This window comes from Heterocephalus glaber, unplaced genomic scaffold (genome assembly GCF_053883595.1).
Source record: "Heterocephalus glaber isolate CG9 unplaced genomic scaffold, H.glaber_assembly_v1.0 deba00000676, whole genome shotgun sequence".
Taxonomy (NCBI): domain Eukaryota; kingdom Metazoa; phylum Chordata; class Mammalia; order Rodentia; family Bathyergidae; genus Heterocephalus; species Heterocephalus glaber.
The window spans coordinates 1,669,944-1,690,344 of NW_028258156.1; the positions used below are offsets into that span (position 1 = coordinate 1,669,944).

The 20,401-nt window shown below is 43.0% G+C and overlaps 1 long non-coding RNA gene across 3 annotated transcripts in view; it reads left to right on the plus strand.

Moving 5' to 3' along the window:
* The window catches only part of LOC147829209 (uncharacterized), a 115,622-nt gene that overhangs the window by 23,096 nt on the left and 72,125 nt on the right, over positions 1–20,401 (plus strand). Inside the window, exons 2-3 of one of the 3 annotated variants that reach the window (XR_015449311.1) lie at positions 197–10,991; positions 11,571–20,393. This is a non-coding gene — a long non-coding RNA (uncharacterized LOC147829209). Of the gene's footprint in view, positions 1–196; positions 20,394–20,401 lie in introns of those variants that run through there. The other 2 variants (XR_015449312.1, XR_015449313.1) reach the window with 2 other exon arrangements.

Genomic DNA, 20,401 nt, shown 5'->3' on the forward strand with positions numbered 1-20,401 from the left:
ACCCTCACTGACTGAATCAGAATCTCCAAGACTTCTGCTCTACCGGGTGGATTTTGAAAAAGGCTCATAAATGGTTCAAACAAGCAGGCCAGTTTATGAATATGTGAACTGTGTAGTCACCAAAGGTCATTCTCAGCAGAGTGCTTGCTTTGTTGCTGGTATTGAACTTCTGTTTTCTTTGATTTGTGTTTTGTAGGTGAAGTTCTATAAGATAGTGGAGCAGAGATGTGTGCAGAAGTGTCCACACCATGAATGTCTGCTGATCCCTGCAACTTCATTCAGGACAGTGGACTCACAATTTGTAGGCATTACGAGAGACTCAACACAATGACAAGGTAAAGGTGTCAAGTCTGTAACTGAGTAGGCAGGGAGCTGATGGTCTCAAAGGCCATGCTTTCTCTTCCAACCAGAACTTGCTTTAAATTCAGAAAGAAGGCAATGGCATCCAGTAAGTACGAAGAGCCAAGGATCCCAACCATATCCTACTTTATACCTGTTAGGGCCATGCAATAGGCAACCACCTACCCGGAAATGATGGCTCAAAAGGAAAGGAAAAGAGAGGACAGCCCAGAGCTCTTTTCCTCTGGTCCATGCTCCCTCATCTGCAAGTTGAAGACAGAAACTGTGGGTAGAAAGTGCACACCTCTATGGTTCTGGTGAGAATGAGATTCATATGAGTGCACGAGCTCGGAAATATAAACGGTTTAATTTGTGTGATTTCATGTATGAGTTAAATGTTCTTACATTAGTCTTTAAAATTGGCATTGCATAATATAAAGATGGACATGAAAAAAATCTTGCTAATAATTTAAAATTCTAAGTTTTATTTACTTGGCATGACATTAAATAACAAAAAGCATATGACAAGTCAAGTTGGAGCCTCGAGAAGGTGGCAAAAGCTTTATGTTGGTTCACTAGCTGCACCGCCCCTCTACTTTTGAACAGAGAGCCCCACATTTTTATTTTGCACTGGGTCCCAAAAGTTATGCAGCAGATACTGCCCACCCCTAGCCCAGAGCCACTGTGTCAATGAAGCCACTTAATGCAGTGGTAATTGTGGCCAGTGAGTGGAAGAACATTGTGGGGAGGACTTCCTGCCATGCGGCACAATTACAGCAGTGGAGGAGGCTTGTTTTACATTAACCAGCGCTTCCTGCTTGCCTGACCCAGGCCCCTCTGGATGACTGCTAGATATGGCCCAGGGGCCTATAGGGTTCCTGCTGGATCCTCCCAGTGGCCAAGTGCTTTGGATGTGAAAAGTGAAATGGCAAAGTCCACATGGAGCACCAGTTAGACGTTTGACCTGCCCCAGGCATCTGGCTTTCTCAGGCACCACTCTACATCAGACCACTTCATAGTTTATGTGTACTGTTGGGCAATATTTCTTTTTAGCTTAACTATGAAATCAAAGAAATATCTTCTGCATCTGCCAAACCTGCCAATTCATTAAACACAAATGGGGTGTGTCTGTGCCAAGGCAGCACAGTGGGTTTGGGACAGCAGCTTTAATTTATATCTAAAAACAAATTAGCCTAATGGAGCAGAACAGATCCAAATGGCTGTACAGCCAACGTGCACTCAGAAACCAAGCATGGCTCTCGGGCTGACTAATGAGCACAGTGGCAGGTTCCACTCTGAACTGTTCATTGCCATGTGCCTTTTGGGATAGGGTGTCACCTTTGAAAAAGATTGTCAGCAGGGGTGTGAGGTCTGTCCTTCCCCTTGGAGTGGTACCACGGGGCACATGCAGACAGCTGCTGGCTCTAGGTATGAGCTCCAATGCTTCCTGTGCAAAGGAAATGCCTGCTGGTGGCAGGGTGCAGGATTGCCCCTTGTCCTGGTGAGAGCTGGGCCGTGTGGTGGTGGGACACTCAGTTACGGCTGGGCTGGGCACAGTGAGAAGTCAGCAGCTTGCCCCTCATCCCTCAGCCCAGCCATTGTTTCTCCATCTTCTCTCATAGGCTCCCTGGTTCTCAAATCCCACCCACTCCTAATTCAGACTCATACAATGTCTTTTTTGGGACTGTACAATTGTTTCCCACTTATTCTTCCACCTCCTTCAACCTACCTGTTATGTAGAGCTATGAAAGAATTCCTTTAAAATCTCAACTTTTGATTGTTCAGACCCTTGGATTAAAATCCATTACCACGGAGTTGTGAGGACAACATTTTTTCCCACTGGTGCTTGTTCTGGTCTGAATGTGTTGCCCAAATTCATTCACTGAAATTTAATCACCAATATGATAGTGCTAAAGGGTGGGGCCTTCAGGAGTGATTCAGTCATTGCGGCAGAGTTCTCAGGAATGGGATTGATGACTTTATACAGGAGATGAAAGGAGTGCCTAAGCCCTTCTTGCTTCTGTCCTGTGAGGCAGCAGCCTTCATGGTGCCATCTTGGAAGCAGAGACCTGTCCCTCACCAGACCCTGAGCCTGCCAAGGGCTTGATCTTGGGCTTCCACCCTCTAGAAGAGTGAGGAATACATTTATATTATTTATAATCACTCAGCCTCAGCTATTCTGTTATAGCAGCACAAATGGATTAGGATGGTGCTCAAGGTCCCTTCTACTCTTTCTGGATTGTCTTCCTCTCATCTACCAGCAAGACTCCTTCCCTGGCTTTCTTCAGGGCATATTTCAAATGTTCAAACCAAAGCAGGTGTGCTGTATTCTGCCTCAGCACTGGTTGTATAACACACTCTACACTTCAGTCATCTCTTCTATCGTCTTCCTTCACCCTCCACCTCCCTACCTTGTGCCAATGGCACAGGGACTTTTCTCCTTAGCACATTGTCTGGCACATTGTAGGAGCTCAATAACTATTTGTTCACTGGACTTGAGCCTAGCTGACTTCTCCAGCTCTGCTCCTTGCCACATCCTGCAAAGTCCCTGTGCTCCAGCCACACTGCATCCATGACTAGCTGTGCTGTGCCTCCACACATGAGCACTTTTGGCTCCTTCCTCTTGCTATACAGACCTCTACTCTGCACACCCAGCACGCTCTTCTCCACCCACTGGATCCACAGGAGTCTCAGCAGCTCCATCATGCCTTCACATCAGTGTGCTCTCACTGCACGGATCACAAGAAGAGGCACTGGCTCATTCGGTCATCATCTTGCAAAGACACTAAGCAACCCTAGGAACAGACCCTGCTATTTGTGTCCCCCGCCCCCTACCCTGGTGCTTTAGATGTTTGATGAGTGATATGCAAATGGCATATCCAAAGACTCACAGCTCACTAGTGGCAGGGGACAAACTAGTGCTTACATAGTCCAATCTTCCTTCCATGGGGCTTCACTTGTTATTTCTGTCAAAGAACTCTTGAAAAAAGATTTTAACCAACTTCCTGGAAACTGACAATGTGGTTTCAGCATGCTACAGACTCCAGCTTCCTGGTCCTCCGCCTGTTCCAAAACAAACCTTTCCTTTATTTACCAGGCTCTGAATTCCTTACATTAACCGCAATGTCATCTGATTAACTGTACTATAGGTTTTAGGTATGGAGATTTTGATGAGATTTTGAAATTACTCAGACCAAAAAAAAGTACATTCTGGGAAAATTACAGAGTTTTTAGTATCTTTACCATGATATCATCTTCTTCATCAAAAATTGCAAACACATAAAAGGAGCAAAAAAAAGTCCAATAACAGGAACAAAGCAGGCTTCATAGATTCATAGGGAAGTAGGTGTTCAAGGCATGGCATGCAGGAAGCAGAGAAAGAGTTACAAGAGGAGCCAAGAAAGAAATATAACCTTCCAGGTCAGGCCACAGAGACCCTCCTCTTCCAACCAGGCCCCACCTCCTCACATCAGTTCAGCTATAAACGCTTGTGATCCAATCACCTTCCAGAGGTCCTGCCTATGATTAAATGAGGCTCTAGGGGGATATCTAGATATAAACCATAACATTTATCATCTACTTTTACAGCTCAACAATTATCAGTGGTTTGCAATGTTGCTTTTTATTCTTTGTTTAATTCTTTGAAAGCATATATTACCCATCATTTCACTTGACTTTACTTTAAAATGCCTCATTTGTACAGAATATTATATACAGTGTGTACATATGATATGCCCACACACGTGTTTATTCTCATCCATATCCATACATACATTTATTCATAGCCATGCCATTCGAATGCCCTTAGCATTCCTAACAAAACTAACAATAATTCACTGGAAATATAATAAAATTTTCACAGAGGCATTTGGGAGATTGCTTTTCTGTACCTCTGTAATTATATGACAGAACAGAAATAATGCTCCCCTAAGAAGGATATGGGTACGCATTTCACCTCCTCATACATTTTAGCTTGAATCTTGAAATGCCTCATCCCTTCTTTCTGGGATGCTTGTGAATCTGAAATTGTCTCCTCACAGAGTCTCAGTCAACACTGCTCTGGAGAACTGGGCTCCCTCCGTGACCATCTGCAGGCCCAGGGAGGGCGGTGCTCCCCATGTGCAGGAAGTCTGAAGGCTGAGGTTAAGGTTGGATTTACTCAAGGAGGCATTTTCATTTCCTAGCTTCCTTTTGCCCTGGCATCCCATAAACACAATGACAGGTAACAATAAGGGGAAGACATTCCGATTAGCTAAGTGAATGTCATCTGAGCTAAGCTTTCCAATTCTCAGTATCACCTACCCCACCCACAAAGCCACCAAACAGACATCAGGTTTGGATGACAAAATGCCCTGCAGAGACTTTTTTTTGGCCTAAAAAAGTGTGTCCTCCCTACACGATTCTCCTGGCTGCTTCTAAGGCCAGGGCTGGGGAGTCTGGAGCTCCTTGCTACCCACAACCTCCCAGCGATTCCTCCCCCTTCCTGGAGGCTTCCCTGCCCACTCAAGATCATTTCCTTTCCTTCTCAAGCACTGCTTGTTTTTGCCCGTTGCTAAGCAGCCAGGAGTACTCTGGCTGCTGGCTGTTGCCTCTGCTTGCTGTGCTGCCGTTTACATTCAGATTCAGATTAACCCCATGTGGCCAGACATCCATTAAAAATATGGGGCTGTGTGACAGTATGGAGAAGCCCTTCCAGCAGCCCATAACAAGCCTCACCGGGTTCTTTTCTAGCAGGGTTCCTTTTCTGGAAGGAGGGACATGGAATGGAGAAGGCTCCATGCCCACCACAGGCACTTGGCTTTGAGTTCTGGCCCCACCACCTACCGTGGTAACCCAGTGACTTTTAGGAAGTGGCTTTCCAACTAAGTCTTGGTTTTCTCACCTGTCAAAGCGGGTAATAACATAACAGCTTCTGCAAATGTCCACTCTGAGGCTGAAAGGAGTCAAGTGTACAGAATGTTCAGCCGGGTCCATTATGTGGTAAGAACTCGGGTTAAGGGCTACTAATTCCATCAGCAGGGCACTGACATATCTGTTGTCTGAGCTACCTTTCTCATCGCTGAGGCACAGTACCTGATACCCGTAACTTAAAGGAGCAGAGGCTTACTTGGGCCCACAGTTTGTGTAAGTTTCAGTTCTTGGGCAGCTGGCTCCAAGGCAGGACAGCATGGCACAGGGGCAAGGAAGAGGAATGGCTGCTTAAGACCTGGCACACAGGAAGCAGAGAGTCGAGGGAGGGGCCAGGAGGGAGATACACCCTTCCAGGGTGCATCCAAAGTGGCCTGCTCTGCCCACCCGCCCCACCTCCTAAGAGCAACCCAGCTGTAAGTCTCTATAATTCAATCACCTTCCAAAGGTCTCACCTATGACTATGTGAGGCTTTAGGGGGACATCTAGATATAAAGCACAACATTTATCATCTACTTTTACAACAGTATGAGTGATCTGGTTGACCTGTTGATATTTTTACTCTAAAGTAAAAAAAAAAAAAAAAAAACCCAGGCAACAGAGAGGTGGAGTAACCTGTTCAAAGGCAAACAGCTAAACTTGCATTGCAATCTGATTCCCTCATGACTCCTTATGTGTTTTTACTGCCTTGTCACAGGGTCCCGGAGCTATCTAAGTCTCAAGGTCAATTCCACCCACTTTCTTTGAAGAAGAGAAATTATTTGAAAGCAAATGACTCCATGGGCCTTGCTTCTTGCTTTGAAACAGTTTTACTTTTGATCAATATTAAATCACCCCCAAGATGCAAATTATGTGTGCATCTATTCCCTGTCTGTTTTAATGGTAATGAACAAATAATATGGACTTTGATTCAAGTGAGAACGTCAGAACTACAAAAGGAAAAATTGACCTTGAAGAACACGGTATTGAATCATGCATCCAATCCATGTGACTGGACCACAAGAAAGCTGAATTTCATAAAGGAAAAGATAATGAGAGGGTGTCATGCCACTCATGGAAAAGTAGATGATGTTAAATCTTTTTCTCTAGGCTCTTAATGACTCTAATTACCATACTACTCAAAGCGCTTTTTAGAGTCAGTTAATTCAACTGGTTGCCAAGGAGGCAGAGACTCACATAGGATTCCTGAAACTACTCTTTCAAATTAGGCTGTTTTAGCCCCAGGCTGGACTTCACTGCAGCCTAGTCTTGGTCTCTCCAAGGAATCTAGTGAGCAGAAGTGGACAAGACTTCCAACTTTTGCTTTTTTTTGGTACCAGGGATGGAACTCGGGTCCCTGCAGTTTTGAGGCAGGCAGTGGAACCACTGTGCTAAATCCCCAGCCCAAGACTTCCAACTCTTAAAGAATCAACTGTAACACTACTCAACACTAAGTGGCATTTGGATATTGTTTTCATAATTTTTGTTATATCCTGCACTATTATTTAGTTAATATTTTCTTTAAATTTACTCAGCTTGTACTTTAAAAAATTTAGCAATACTATTAGATTAGTTAGGATAGGCTAGGCTTTGCCGCAGTAACAGATAAACCTGGAAAGTGGAGTTGTTTAATAGAGCCAAAATTTATTTTTCATTCTTCTAAGATATAATGACGGTCAGATCACTTTTCGTGACAGCTTTTCTTGAAGATACACAGTGAAATTTAGATCCTGGCTCCTTCTGTCCTATAATGCCACCTTCCTTAAATGTGGCTTCTGAGCCACTGATACAGAGGAAGAGTGGCTGGAGGGCATACACCCATGGGTCAGTGTTTCGGAGGCCATGTGGTTTCCTCTAACATTCCTCTGGTCACATGGCCCCTCCTGGCTGCAAAGGGGCTGGAAGTAGAGGTTGCACAGGGCTGAGTTCAACTGCCTCTGCCCCAGTGATGGAAAGTGAAAAATAGATATTATCATTGGCTATGAAGGAGAAACCTCATGAGCAGCTGTTATGAAAGCAATGTATTTAATTTTAGATAGGTATTTTTACCCCCTAAACATCCTAGCCTGAGAGTTATTTGGTTTGTTCCAAAGATACTGGGTGGGTAGATGAGAAGGAGAGAAAAAGAGATGGAGCTAGAGATAAAGAGACAGACAGAAAAGGACAGAGAAAGAGAGGGAAGAGAGAAGAGAGAGAGAGGCTTTCTCTCCAAAGAAATCAGGAAGATCAGTAGAAAGTTTTTAATTGAGCTTGGTATGTAGCTCAATGGCAGAGTACTTTCCGATCATTCACAAGGCCCTGGGTTCAATTCCCAATACTGCTGAAATTTTTAAAAAATTAACTATTTTTAAAGTGAAGTTTATTTTTAACTGATGTGACAGCATAAAAACTGTACATGTGCTGCTGTTTCGATGTTCTTGTTACATGACTAGTCTTACCCGTGCCAACCCTAAATCAATCCTCGGTCCGGTCCCCGAAGTTGCCTGGGCAGTGTCCTGCTTACAAATCCTCTCTGGGCCGTGCTGCCCTGCAGGACTGGCCAACTGTGGCCTCGCAGACTTGTGCACGGAGGCTGACTCTGCTCAGGCTGCCAAGGACCCAGACTTGGCAATCACAGTCTTGCCCTGGAGATCTTGTAGATGAAGAGACAGAAGCACAAACCTACTTACAGCACTGGTTGGGTGGCATTCACTGTCTGACCTTGTTCCCTTCGGTTTTTCTTTGAGTACACGAATGGCCTTCAGCTCCAGGGAAACCCATTGTGGGACAAGTACTAAACTGGCCAGTGTTTCCCAGGTACTTTCAGTGGGTGCCATTGAGGCCTCAGACCTTTCCAGAGAACCAAATGCCAAGAGAAACAATATCTGCTTCAGGATGTGGGGAAGCTGGCAGCCTTGTGATTATTGAGTGAAGCTGCTAGATGCAGGTGGAAAGGTGGTAAGATGAGGGCTAGACGAGGAGGTCCTGGTCCTGCTGCTGTGTTGTGCACCATCAAATCTGGGCACAGTTGCTTTCTTAGTGAAAGCAGAGTTTTGGACCAAATGTGGAATTCCGGCAGAGTGGCCCCCTGGTTCAGAGGATGCTTTCTCCTCCAGTCCACTGCCTGTGGATGGGTGGCTTTGGGGTTCTTGCTCTGTACGTTCAGTCTCAGCCAGTCCATCCTGTTATTCTGGTGCCTTTGGGTTGCTCTTTTAGGGTTTGGGGAAATGGTGTTACCCTCATCGGTAATGTGTTTCCATTTACTTATGTCTTAGTACTTGCTTTGTGCCAGGTACTGCTCCCAGGCCCTTTTGCACTACTAAGTAATTTAATGTTCACAATAATGGGTAGGTTTTACACCCATATCAGAGACGGGAAAGCCTAGGCATGGGCAGGAAAAGTAACTTTCTCATGGTCCATTAGGTTGGGAAGCACGGAGCAGAATTCAGTCTCAGGCAGTGTGGATCTAAAAGATCTGAAAGATGGGCCGATCTGTCTCCACATGTGTCACTCAGGCCAAACAAGTGAGCACAGGGGATGCACATCCACAGGAGGTGCCTGGGTTACAGTGCCGCAGGACCGAATGGCGCTCTCCTTTGGTGAAAGCCCACACAGGTGTTGTGGACCTGCCTTCCTGCACCGTGGTTCTGTGGACATTGTGTGGACTAAGTCCCTGCTGTTGGGGTGGGGTGGGCCTTCCCGCCCATTGTACCATGTTGGCCAGCATCCCTGGTCTCCACTCACCAGACGTCTACAGCCCACGACCCCCAGCTCTGAGCGTCAAGCATCTCCAGACCTTGGCCGGTGCCCCTGCTAGGCGCTACTTTGCCTCTCACTCTTAAGACCCACTATTGGTTGAGACCCACTATTTTGATTTTATACTTTGGGCTTATGAGAAGTGAAGGCATCTAGAAATTAGCCTGTTCTGATGTCGAAGGGTTCATATATTCTATCGAATAATTCCCTCTCTTAGAAACTAAAGGCGGGAGTGAGTGGATTTGCTTCCACGGTGTTTTCTCAGTTAATTTTTGATATGGGGAAATAGCTATGGAAGAGAGAGCTGGGGAAGCCCACCCAGCACGCTCCTTTACCACCGCTCTATTGTATCTTAGGTATCTGTACTGTATCTTGGGTCGGCTGTTTTAAGGGGTGATCAAATTCTTAGTTTGCATCATATTGCCCCCTACTGGTCACTTTGTTTCGTAGCACACAGGAAGAAAGTGCTAATAGAACAGTTTGTAGAACCAAGGCCGGGTGGAGACTGGCCCGGGAGGCGGGCCTGGCTGGTGAAGCTGGGTCTCTCCCTTAGTGTTTCTCCCGGGTCCAGACGCACCTTTCCCTGCTCTGTCTTCCTGTAAGGCCACACGGCGACCTTCCCGCCCCCAGCGGGCGCTGGCCTCTTCCCGGGGTCACTGGGCCTCTGCAGACCGAATCCAAAGGTGCTTGTATTTTAAACGGAAAGAGCATCCGGCGGGTGGCAGCGCCTGTGGGGAAGCCTTTTAGGAACGCCCGGAAGAGCTGCTGCGCGGGAGGAGACGTCGTTCAGCTGAGAGCTGCCGGTGGCTCGTGCTCCTTTCTAAGCTGGACTTTAGAAACTTCCCTGGAGGTCTGTCTGCCTCCGGAGTGCTTCGGCCTCGCTCCCACCCGCAGACCATTTAGGTAACCCCAGTGGGACAAGAGAAGTGCTATAAATGCACGTATTTGTCATTTTAAGAGCTCTGGGGAGCCTACTTAAATTTCACATAACTAGAGACGGGTCTAATGGCTTTTCTCCCTGTCGATAGGTGACACTGTGCAATTAGTAACCCTATAAAGCCTTTGAGGACAGCTTTTTTCTACAAGATGGGAATCAAGAGAATAGAGACAAAGAAAGCTGCTCTATTCAATCTTGTCTTCAAGGAGGAAAATTTTAAAACTATCAATTGACTTTCTATATCTGAGCTTATTTATATATTTGACTATCTCAAAACATGATGCTCAAATAACAAACCACTCAAGCCTAGATAATGAATTCATGATCCATAGCTACATTTTTTTTTTTTTTTTTTTGGCAAAAGATGTTTTTCCAGAAAATAAAATTTTATTTAAGGGTATGGGAGCTAGGATTTCCTTTAGCAGTTAACTAAAACAGTCAAGGTGTGTAATTCTAGACTAAAGCTATTAACTTAATTCTAAACCTTTAAAGCAGGTCTGATTTTAGTTCATAGCCACACAGGACAACAAACTGAAGGTCAGATATGCAGACAGTCGGCAGAAGGCTGTGGGTCGGCAGCAGCTGGGTTCTGTAAGAGTTACAGTCTTCCTAAGATAAACGCTCACTCTTTCATTTCTGCTTTGCACAAACACACAGCAGGTGGAGATACCCACGACTCACTTTAACCTGCCTCACATTGAAAACAAGTCCTCTTCTCTTTACTTTTCTCTCATGTCAATGGCTTAAACTGAAGCCTGTGTTTTAAAGCCATAAAACAAGCATAAATGTTTTCTGAAAAGACAGAAATGCCCTAGGAGTACTGGCTGGTTTCTGAAGCTTGGTTAACCTTCTCACCTCTTGCTTTACTTGCTCTGACTCTGGGACCCCAGGTTAACAGGAGGCTGAACCCTGACAGGAGACGTTCCCCAGCAGCCAGGTGACCCCATAGGCCCGTGGGAGGTCAATGTCAGCGTCTCTTCATCTCTTCCGGGTGGCCCTTGACATCCCTTCCTGAAGGAACACTCACTGTAGGGCCCCGGAGAGGATGCGGACCCCAGGAAATCCAAGCTCACTTAGAGCTCTGCAGACACAGGTAACCAATGTCCTGGGAGCTATTTCGGGGCAAAGGCACAGGGCTGTGGAGAGCTCTATCCCAAGAGGTAGGGTTGATGGTCTTCTTTTTTCTCTTCTCTCTCTTTTTTCTTTCTCTTGTTTTGTCTTTTTTTCCCACGTGTAATACTGGGGATTGAACCTAGGGCTTTCACACTTGATGACAACTGCTGTCCATTTTTAAATTTTTGAGATTAGGTCATCCTAAATTGCCCAGGCTGGGCTTAAATTTGGGATTCTCCTACATCAGCCTTCCAGAGCTGAGATTATAGGCCTATGCCACAACTTCTGGCTGAATTGGGTTTTTTCTTTTAAAAAGTATTGACACATAAAATTGTACATATTTATGAAGTGCCATGTGATGTTTCAATACATGTATCATTGTGATAGTGCTCAAATTATAGGTAAATGTATCTATCTGCTCATTTATCATTTCTTTGTGGAAAAATCATTCGCAGTCCTTTCTTCTGACTATCTTCAGATACACAGTACACTATCGTTATCTATAGTCACCCCACTGTGCAGTAGCACACCTGAACTCATTTCTCCCGTCTCTCTGTAGCTTCGTGTCTTCTGATCAACCTTACACCACCACTTTGGGAACTTGAGGACCCTCCACATGCGGAACAGGATGAGGGCCAGGTTATAACAGCTGATCATTGCTGGTTAAAATAACTGGATGATGTTGCTAACAAAATGTCCAAAAAATGCAGGATCTTGTCTTTAGCCATGCAGCGTCCATGGCCGTGTGTAGCTTTTGTCTTATTACTGGATGGCATCTTGAAGCCACCCAAGTGTTTCGGAATAGTCATAAGAGAAGAAGATGTCTCTCTCTTTTTTTTTTTTTAAAGAGATGCTCCTACCCTATGCATTCTTCATCTGTGGAATGAACTGATGACCAAGTCTATTTAAAATTTTGTCCATTTCTCCTTCTCTCCCTTTCGTTCTCTTCTTTTCCAAGAAAGCCATATTTCAGGCATTCCACCCAGCAATAAAGGCTTCAAGATTTATGAGAAAATTTTTCAATATTTTGGGGGCTGAGAGGCAAACTAAAAACTGGAAAAGGCACAGACAGGCATGGGCAGATCCCAATTCTGTGAAACCTAAAGTTTATATGATTTAAAGAGTATATATATATATATATATATATAGAGAGAGAGAGAGAGAGAGAGAGAGAGAGAAACACATATGAATGTTTAAATTTTTGAATATATATTGAATATTGAATATATGAATGTTTAAATTAAAAATATTTACTAGTCAAAAATATTGCCATTAATCCTTCTCAGAATACTCCCCCTTACTTTGAATGCACCTATCCCATCATTTTGCCACTTTGTTAAGCAGTTCTGGAAGTCTTCTTTTGTGAGTGTCTTTAAGAGGTATGATCAGAAATACAGTGAATGTGACTGCTGAGTCCCATCCAATACAAAGCTTATAAAAAATTACAGTGTGCCCTCATCCACCTAGTTCAATAGATCTGTCACCACGCAACTTCTGGCTCTTCCCAAAGTCAGAATGACCATGAAAAGTAGGTGTTTTGAATCCATTCAAGACACTGAAGCAGTCAGGGCAGCATGATTAAAGACAGGAAAGAGGACTCCCAGAATTGCTTCAGGAAGTGGCAGGTCCAATGGATAAATGTGTTCAGAGTGAGGGGGAGTATTCTGAGTGTGACTAATGGCAATGTATCTTTTACTATAATAAAATGTTTTAAAATTTAAACATTCAAAGTAGTTTTCTATTACACCTAGCATTCAAGTACAAATGCAAAATGAAATATGAAAACTAATATCATTTGGAATGCAAAAAGGTTTCACAGGAAGTTACTGGAGACTTGAAAGGTGTATCTGACCTGATGATCTCTTTAGGGAGTTTACCCAAAATGCTTCATTAAGGATCCTTTCTGATTGTAGCCTGGCTCCTCCTGACCTGGGGCACACACTGGCTCAGTTTAGAGCTCACAGAGACCTTTGCTTCGGAAGGACCAAGGCTTGAGCTTCATTTGCTGCTTAAGGTTTGCATGTAGTTTCTGGTGCCACCTACTCAGAAGGGCCAGTAGCAGTGGCCGTCCAGGCAGTTCCAGGCCACTATCGAATGAGGGTCCCGGAAGCGTGCTGGGAGGCTGGGAGCGCATGCCCGTGAGAATATCCATCTGGGTGGGCAGGCAAGGCCTGGTTCAGTCCTGCCTGCTCAGTGCCTATCAGTTGTATGAGTTCATTCACTTCTTGGAACCTCTTTTTCTTTATTTGCAAAACAGGGGTAATTAATGGAGATTGGCATATTAAGCACACAGCAAAATGCCTGGCATAAAACAAACACACATAAGCCTTTTCCTGAGAGAAAAATTTATTTTAAACTTTAGTAGGAAAGTTATTTGTGTGTCTCTTTGCATTTGTCTGACCCCTCCATCCACTTTCACTGTTGACTACAGAAACATTGAATAGCATTTAAAACCCATTTTCCCCAGTTAATGTTCTCCAGCTTGCCTTTCATACTGCCTGTCTGATCCAATCCATCATGTATGTAATCATATTATGCATTGCCTTCTCTATGAATAAGAAATGAGTGGATGGTGTTTTGTTTTCTGCAGTTTCCCTATCATGAGAGACTAGATGCAGTATGCGGATTTCAGCTCATAGCTGAAAGGGCAGATAATAAATCATTTTCCGTTCCTGGGGTGAAGACAGGCTCCTTGGAGATCCTTTGGTGGTGTGGTCAGCACTTGGGACCTGCTCTGCTCTGGTCAGTGGGAATGGATGGAAACAGCAGGCTAGAGCCACAGCTGCCTGGTGTGGTGTGGGGAAGATTTCAAAGCCACAGTGCCACAGTGGCTTAGGTCAAGTGCCTGCTAGGTTTACACTTTCTCTCAAGTACCACTACGGGGTTTGGACACAAATAGCACCAGAGGGCTGCAGAGGGGTTCGCAAGCCTGGGATGCTGGGGAAGATATCACCTTCCCTAGCCATAAAATGGGTTTAAAATATCTTTGCCTGTTTGACTGGATCTTGTGGAGAAAAAAATGTAATAAAGTGAAAATGCCCGGTACGCACGCAGAGACAGTGCACAACACTGCTAGGAAAACGGTAGCATAGACTAACATTATGGAGCCGTTATGAATAACTTCTCAACCCACTTTTCAGCAACGACTTCTTCACACTCCTTACTGTTGCATTTTGGTGTTGCTTTACTATTTAGATAGGTTATAGCAATTATTTCTAAATGTTAAATTCTTTCAAAATAGAGCGAAAGACAACAGGAGAGATAACTCCTTCAGGCCTTCCTGGTCTTCTTCCTTTTCGGGACAATCGTATCCCACAGTGCAAACGTGCTGCTCAAAACGATGAGCTGGCGCCACCTTGTGGTATAAAGGCGTATCACCTTTCACTACTGGGCTTTGAATTTTAAATTGTACAATACTGGTAAATAAATATCAGAAAGTCTACTTTCTCTTTAAATAAAAATATACTTGTTTGTATTCATCTGTTTAAATCATATAGAAGTAATTTAAATTGAATAAAATTTGATAGAATCCCCCTAAGCTGAATTTGTGGACAACTTACTAGAGAAAGTTCCTTGGGATGGATGTACATCCTTGAATATGTGCGAGTGATGAAAAGCAGAATAGTGGCGTAAAGTCTGTCTTTCTGAATTAAGAAAAATGTATTTCTCCCAAGAGTTCTTCCTTAGTCCTCAGATGAAATAGTATACACAATGTGTATATTCCACAAAATGCATTTTAATGGGAATGTAGGGAGGGAATATACTGTAATACTTATTGAACCAAAAATGAGAAAAATTTTAAAGAGTAAGCTCCATTAGAACCACTTACTTATATTGAGCTTTATTTTATTTCTGGTACCGGGGATTGAACTCGGGACCTTGTGCTTGTGAGGCAGGTGGCAGAACCACTGAGTTAAATCCCCAGCCCACCTATATTGAGCTTAATCAAGCAATTCAAGGATGAAGTTCTTTTGAAAATGGTATGCTCACCCTGTATCGTACTTTTTACAACGGAAAGGTCTGAGAAACGATGTGTAGGTTAGGAAAACAGCACAGCAAGGGTTGATTCTCTATTATTTTTAAATAGGTTATGAATGACAATAAATATCATAACTTATTGCTTATTTAACAATGCACTGTGTAAAAGCACTTCACCTGTATTGTTGTTGAATTTCATAATTAGGAAAGAGATTCAATAATGGTTACTTAAAATTATAATGGAATTTTAAAAAATAATAACCAGTGTAAGCAGTCTTACGTTCAAGCTAGGAGGTAAGCAAGCGTCAGCCGTGCTACAAGTTCCATACCTTTGAACGCATTGGGTGGTGCTCGCCCTCTGGTGGCCACGACGGGGATTTACAGATTTAACGCATTTAACATGGTAATGAACACAAGCTCCTGGATTCGAGTTGGTAACTGTGAAGTACTGTCCAGGGAAACTGCAGCCAGTGGTATGCGGCCAGTGAAGTCCAGTCATCTTTGTTCTCATTGAATTCCTGCTGTCGATGAAAGAGAAGGCGTACTCACATCCACTGGCGTGAATTCATTGGATTCTGTGTGGAACGAAGGGCAGGAGCATACAAAATGATGGCTCACCGGCATTAACCAGGGGGCTGCATGCTATTGTCTATTTTCCTCTTTAGCTTTTAAATAAAACGGGTGAAAAATGTTGGAACCCTTAAAAAGTCACTAAAAGCATAAATAAACTGAATCATACCCATTCGGCCCATTTAAAATTGGGAGCTTTGTCTTTTACTTTATCAGTCATTCATGTATTACTTTTATAATAAAAGCAATCTGAAATAAAGAGATGAAAAAGAAAACCAAATATATCCCCCTCTAAAACAAAACATGCCTGTAAATATGATAAATGGGTCAGGTACATGTTGTAATGTATTTTGTGATTTATAAGTTTAAAATATATACCTTTAAATATTAGCACTCTTAGAGCCTGTCTGAAATAGCATACTCTAAAAGTTTTGGTAGAATTTATATTCATTCCTGGATACCTTCCTAGTTCCTGAACCAATGAAATGGAAGAGCTTACTTGACTAGAGATTTGAAATGTTTTCATTACCTGCTGAGGATTGTGAACCAGAAGTTAGAGTGAGAAATGTGTAATCCTTCCTTCAAGTTTCAGTTTTAACTATTTGTGATTGTTGGTCTTATGTTTTTTAAGTCCTTCTTTATGAAGCTGATACAAGGCAAGTAATATTTTTAGACCACAAGAATTAAAAGTCACTCTGATGCCATTTATCAATACCAGGCCTTTATATCAAACAATCGAAGGTCATTTTTGAACTCTATGTCGGATACATTACCTAAAATAAGAATAGATGAGAGGGACAGGGAAGAGGGAGAAGAGGGTTGGGGTGTGAAGTGGAGTCAGATATGAGGTGAGTTTATAAAAGCACTGAATGAAAATGAAGTTCTGAAACACTTTTGGTAAAGGTGAATCATAAATTTGGTTTGAAGTTTTCTAACAGTTGAACAAAGAAGAAACAACATGAATTCCAGAAGTCAGAGGTTGACAAGGCACAAACGAATCAGTTCAGAGAGAGAGACCACAGCTACTGGGCTGTGAAGTCAAGCAAAAATGGTTTCTTGCTCAACAGGTTTATAGTTAAAAATAAGATGCTCACTTGTGGCAGAGGAAGGGACATGAGAGGGAGGTGGGATACAAGGCTGATAAACTCCTTCCTTCTCCTGGGCTGGAGGGAACGTGGCTAGTCAGTCTTTAATTCCTCAGAAGGTATGACTGTCCATTTTTAGTGATTCCCTATTTTTGTCTGTCACAACCCCCACCCCAATGCCACCCTTCCTAGAGCACCCTGAATGTCTAACGGGTCTCTGTCAGGGTGAGCTCAAGGGATTGGATCTGCCAGACTCTTAAACATTTTTGTGTAAGTAATTAGGAATGCTGTCCGGCACCCTCTCCCCTTAGGGTATTTGCATATTTGGAGTTAGTTTTTATTCCCTTAGAATGACAGCTGGGCAGGTGAGTCCACTATCCTTTTTTTTTTCTGTTAATTTTTATGGTGAGGGCAGCACTGGGGCTTGAACCCAGTCCTCACAGTAAGCATGGGCTCTACTACTGGGCTACACCCCCAACCCTGTATACATTTCTTTCTAATAGTGGTTCCATTTCACTTGGCAACATCCTTTAGTGTCTCCTCTAACTCTTCCCTATATTTACAAATTTCCCTTTGCCTCCAGAGATCCCAGGTGGACCCTGGCTGATTAAATTATGTCTTTTTATTTACTGTAGCCTGGTGCTCTCTTCCATACATTTTATTCTAGTATTATTAATTTTCCCACAGCCATTGCCCACTGATATTCAGGGTGGGGTCTTCCACAACCCATCACCCTTTAAATCAGTCTTCAAACAAGACCATTTATTCCCAGTGGCTGATTGTGTCATTTCCCTCCACCCCTCTCCTCTTAATGTTCTTCCCTTAGCATCCAAGGTGACACATAGAAAACACTGGGCAATGACAGACTGTGATGTCCTAACCCAGGGCAATAAATGGACCATTCATCTCACCAACATCTTGGCCTCAGAAAGAGACTTGAAAGGAAAATAAACAAAGTTGTGAATTTGTGTAGGTGGAACCTTCCAGATTTCCTTTCCCAGACAGCACAAGAAATTTAGGCCAAGGGCCCATAAAAATGCAGGCAAATTTTCCTTTACGTGGGGCAGAAGAGGTGCTAGACCCATCTGGCTTCATGATGGGGTGAAAGACTAGAGTCTCCAGGGTTCCTGCTGGTTACTTTCAGTCAGGAGAACATAGTAAGGGTCTAAAAGCAGCAAACCTCACAAGTGGGCACATGTGAACCAAAGGCAGGGATGGCCTTGGGGAGGACCAGCCCTACCAGGAGCTCAGAAATCTCATCCCACTCTGGCCTGTATGATGCAGCCACATCTCTGTGTGTCACCTGCCATCCTCTATGTGCCATCTACCGTGGGACAGATTGTCACTTCTCCCCTGGGATGAGTCTGTACTGGACCTGCCGCGAAGTTGTCACTCATCTTAGGAGGAACAGAGCCACACTAGGCTGCAGCAGTGCTGCAAAGGAAGTGGCAGTAAGTGCAGTTAGCCTGAGTGAGAGGACAGATCTCACGCCATGGTCAGCTCTGCTTCTACTCTCAAGAATCACTGTCTGTGTTTAGAGTTGGTCAGCTATGAGGTTATACAAATATATACCCAAATAATAGCATTTAGGTAAATAATTTCTCTTTCAAGTATTTTGCTTAATATCAATTGATGGTAGTTCATGTGAGGAATAGAGGTTTGCAACTGGTTGCCTTTCTGGTACATTGATCTGTTGTCAACATAAAATTACACTGTTTGATTCATGTAGTTCTTTTTGCCATGAAAGTGCCTTTTCTGACATCATTTCTATCTCTGTTTATTTTTAGCTTGCATTTATTTGAAAACACTGCCTATAATGTTTTTAAATTAAAAATTAATGGTAAAGTATAGCATGCTGTTATGGCTTGTATCGAGATGTCCCCTCAAAACCTCATGCACCATGGGTGGGGCTTTTCAGAGGTGACTAGATCTAGGGTATGTGAATATGGATCAAAAGGGTATGATAATTTAGTCCACTGATTGCTTTAGCATTGTTCAGGGTGTGAATGATGAGAAGGCCTATCCTGGATATGGGTGGCACCAACCAATATGCTCGTAGCCTGAATTGAATAAAAGGGAAAGGGATGTTTGCTGTTGCTTCTTTGTTGCTTGCTGCCTGCCATGCCATGGACTGTTTCTCCTCTGCCATACTGCTCTACCTTGGAGCCAGGCAACTATGGACTGAAATCTCTCCAAACTGTGAGGTAAAATAAACCTTCCCTCCTTTAATTTGTGGGTATCAGGTATTTTGTCCCAGCAATGAGAAAGTAACTAAGACACATGCTTACAGAAATGCAAATGTAGACCTTCATGAATTTTCCATAGTGAGCACCCTACGGTAACCAGTTCCCAGCTCCAGAAAAGGAAAATCATGAGCATCCCAGAAGGTCCCATGAAGCCCCTCCCTGTCACAGCCCCACACTAGAGAGAAACATTAACACAACTTCTAGTGCCAAAAATCAGTTTTTCCTGGTTTTATACTTCATAGAAATTAAATTATATGACTTGTACTATTTTCTCTGACTTCCTTCCTTCATCATTAAGATTGTGATGTTCACTCACACGCTTGTACTTAGAAACAGTATACTCATTCCTGAATAGAAATTCCTTTGGTTGACTATATCATATTATATCCATTTTACTGGTAATGTACATCTGGGTTTTTTTTTCAGTTTATGGCAAGTGCATAGTGCCACTATGATCATTCTTAACCTTATCTTTTATGCACATACACCCACATGCACATGCATTTGTTTGGTATAAAACTGAGTCGGAATTGTTAGGTAATTGGATATTTTATTGTAGTGTTGTTATTTACTAGTAATGTAGATAGTGCCATATAGTGTTCTAGACTAGATGTAGAAATTTTACTCCAAGCAGCAGTGTTTAGTTTCCAAGCAGGGTTTAGTTTCCGCAAACTAATAGTCAGTCTTTTTATACTTTTAGTCCTTCTACCACATAGGTAGTGATATCTCATTGTGCTTTCAGTTTGAATTTTCCTAATGTATAATGATATTAACACTTTATTTTTGCTTATTTGTCAATTGAATATTCTTTTCTGTAAGGACGTACCTGTTCAATGCACTCCTATTTTTCTTTTGGTTTGTCTGCCTTTTTCTTTTTAATTTGTAAAAATTCTTTAGACATTCTCCATATAAGTCCTGAGAATATATATACAGTGGATTCTAGAGTTATGACTGGCCAGACATATGAACAACTTGGGTTACAACTGGAATTTTAGTCTCAACTTACAACCAAAGTCTTGAGTTACAACCCAAATGCCAGCTGCTTGTGCTTCCAGATGGTCTCAGATACAGATTTAACCCTTAAAGAGTTCTGGAAGGAACAGTACAACATCCTTTCCTATGTGGGGTTAATTGAGAAATCCTGAGCCAATGTCTCTCTAAGGACGCTGAGATCTGCCTGTACACAGGAGAGAGACTTTGAAGGCTGTGTAGAGGAGCTTGAGAATTCAGCTGACTAACTTGAGTTACATCCAGCCTTGAAGAATAAATTGAGTTCATAAGTCAAGGGCCCCCTGTACTACAAATATCTTCTCCAGCTCTGTGATTTGCCTTTTCACTCTCTTAATGGTGTTTTATAATGAACAGAAGTTCTTAATTCTAAAGATAGTCAATTATTTTTCCCCAGATGATCAGTGCTCTTATGCAACCCATTTAAGAAATCTTTGCTTATGAAAATAGTCTCTTAAGTTTTTGTTTTATAGGAGCCTTATTGTTTTGTCTTTTGTATTTAG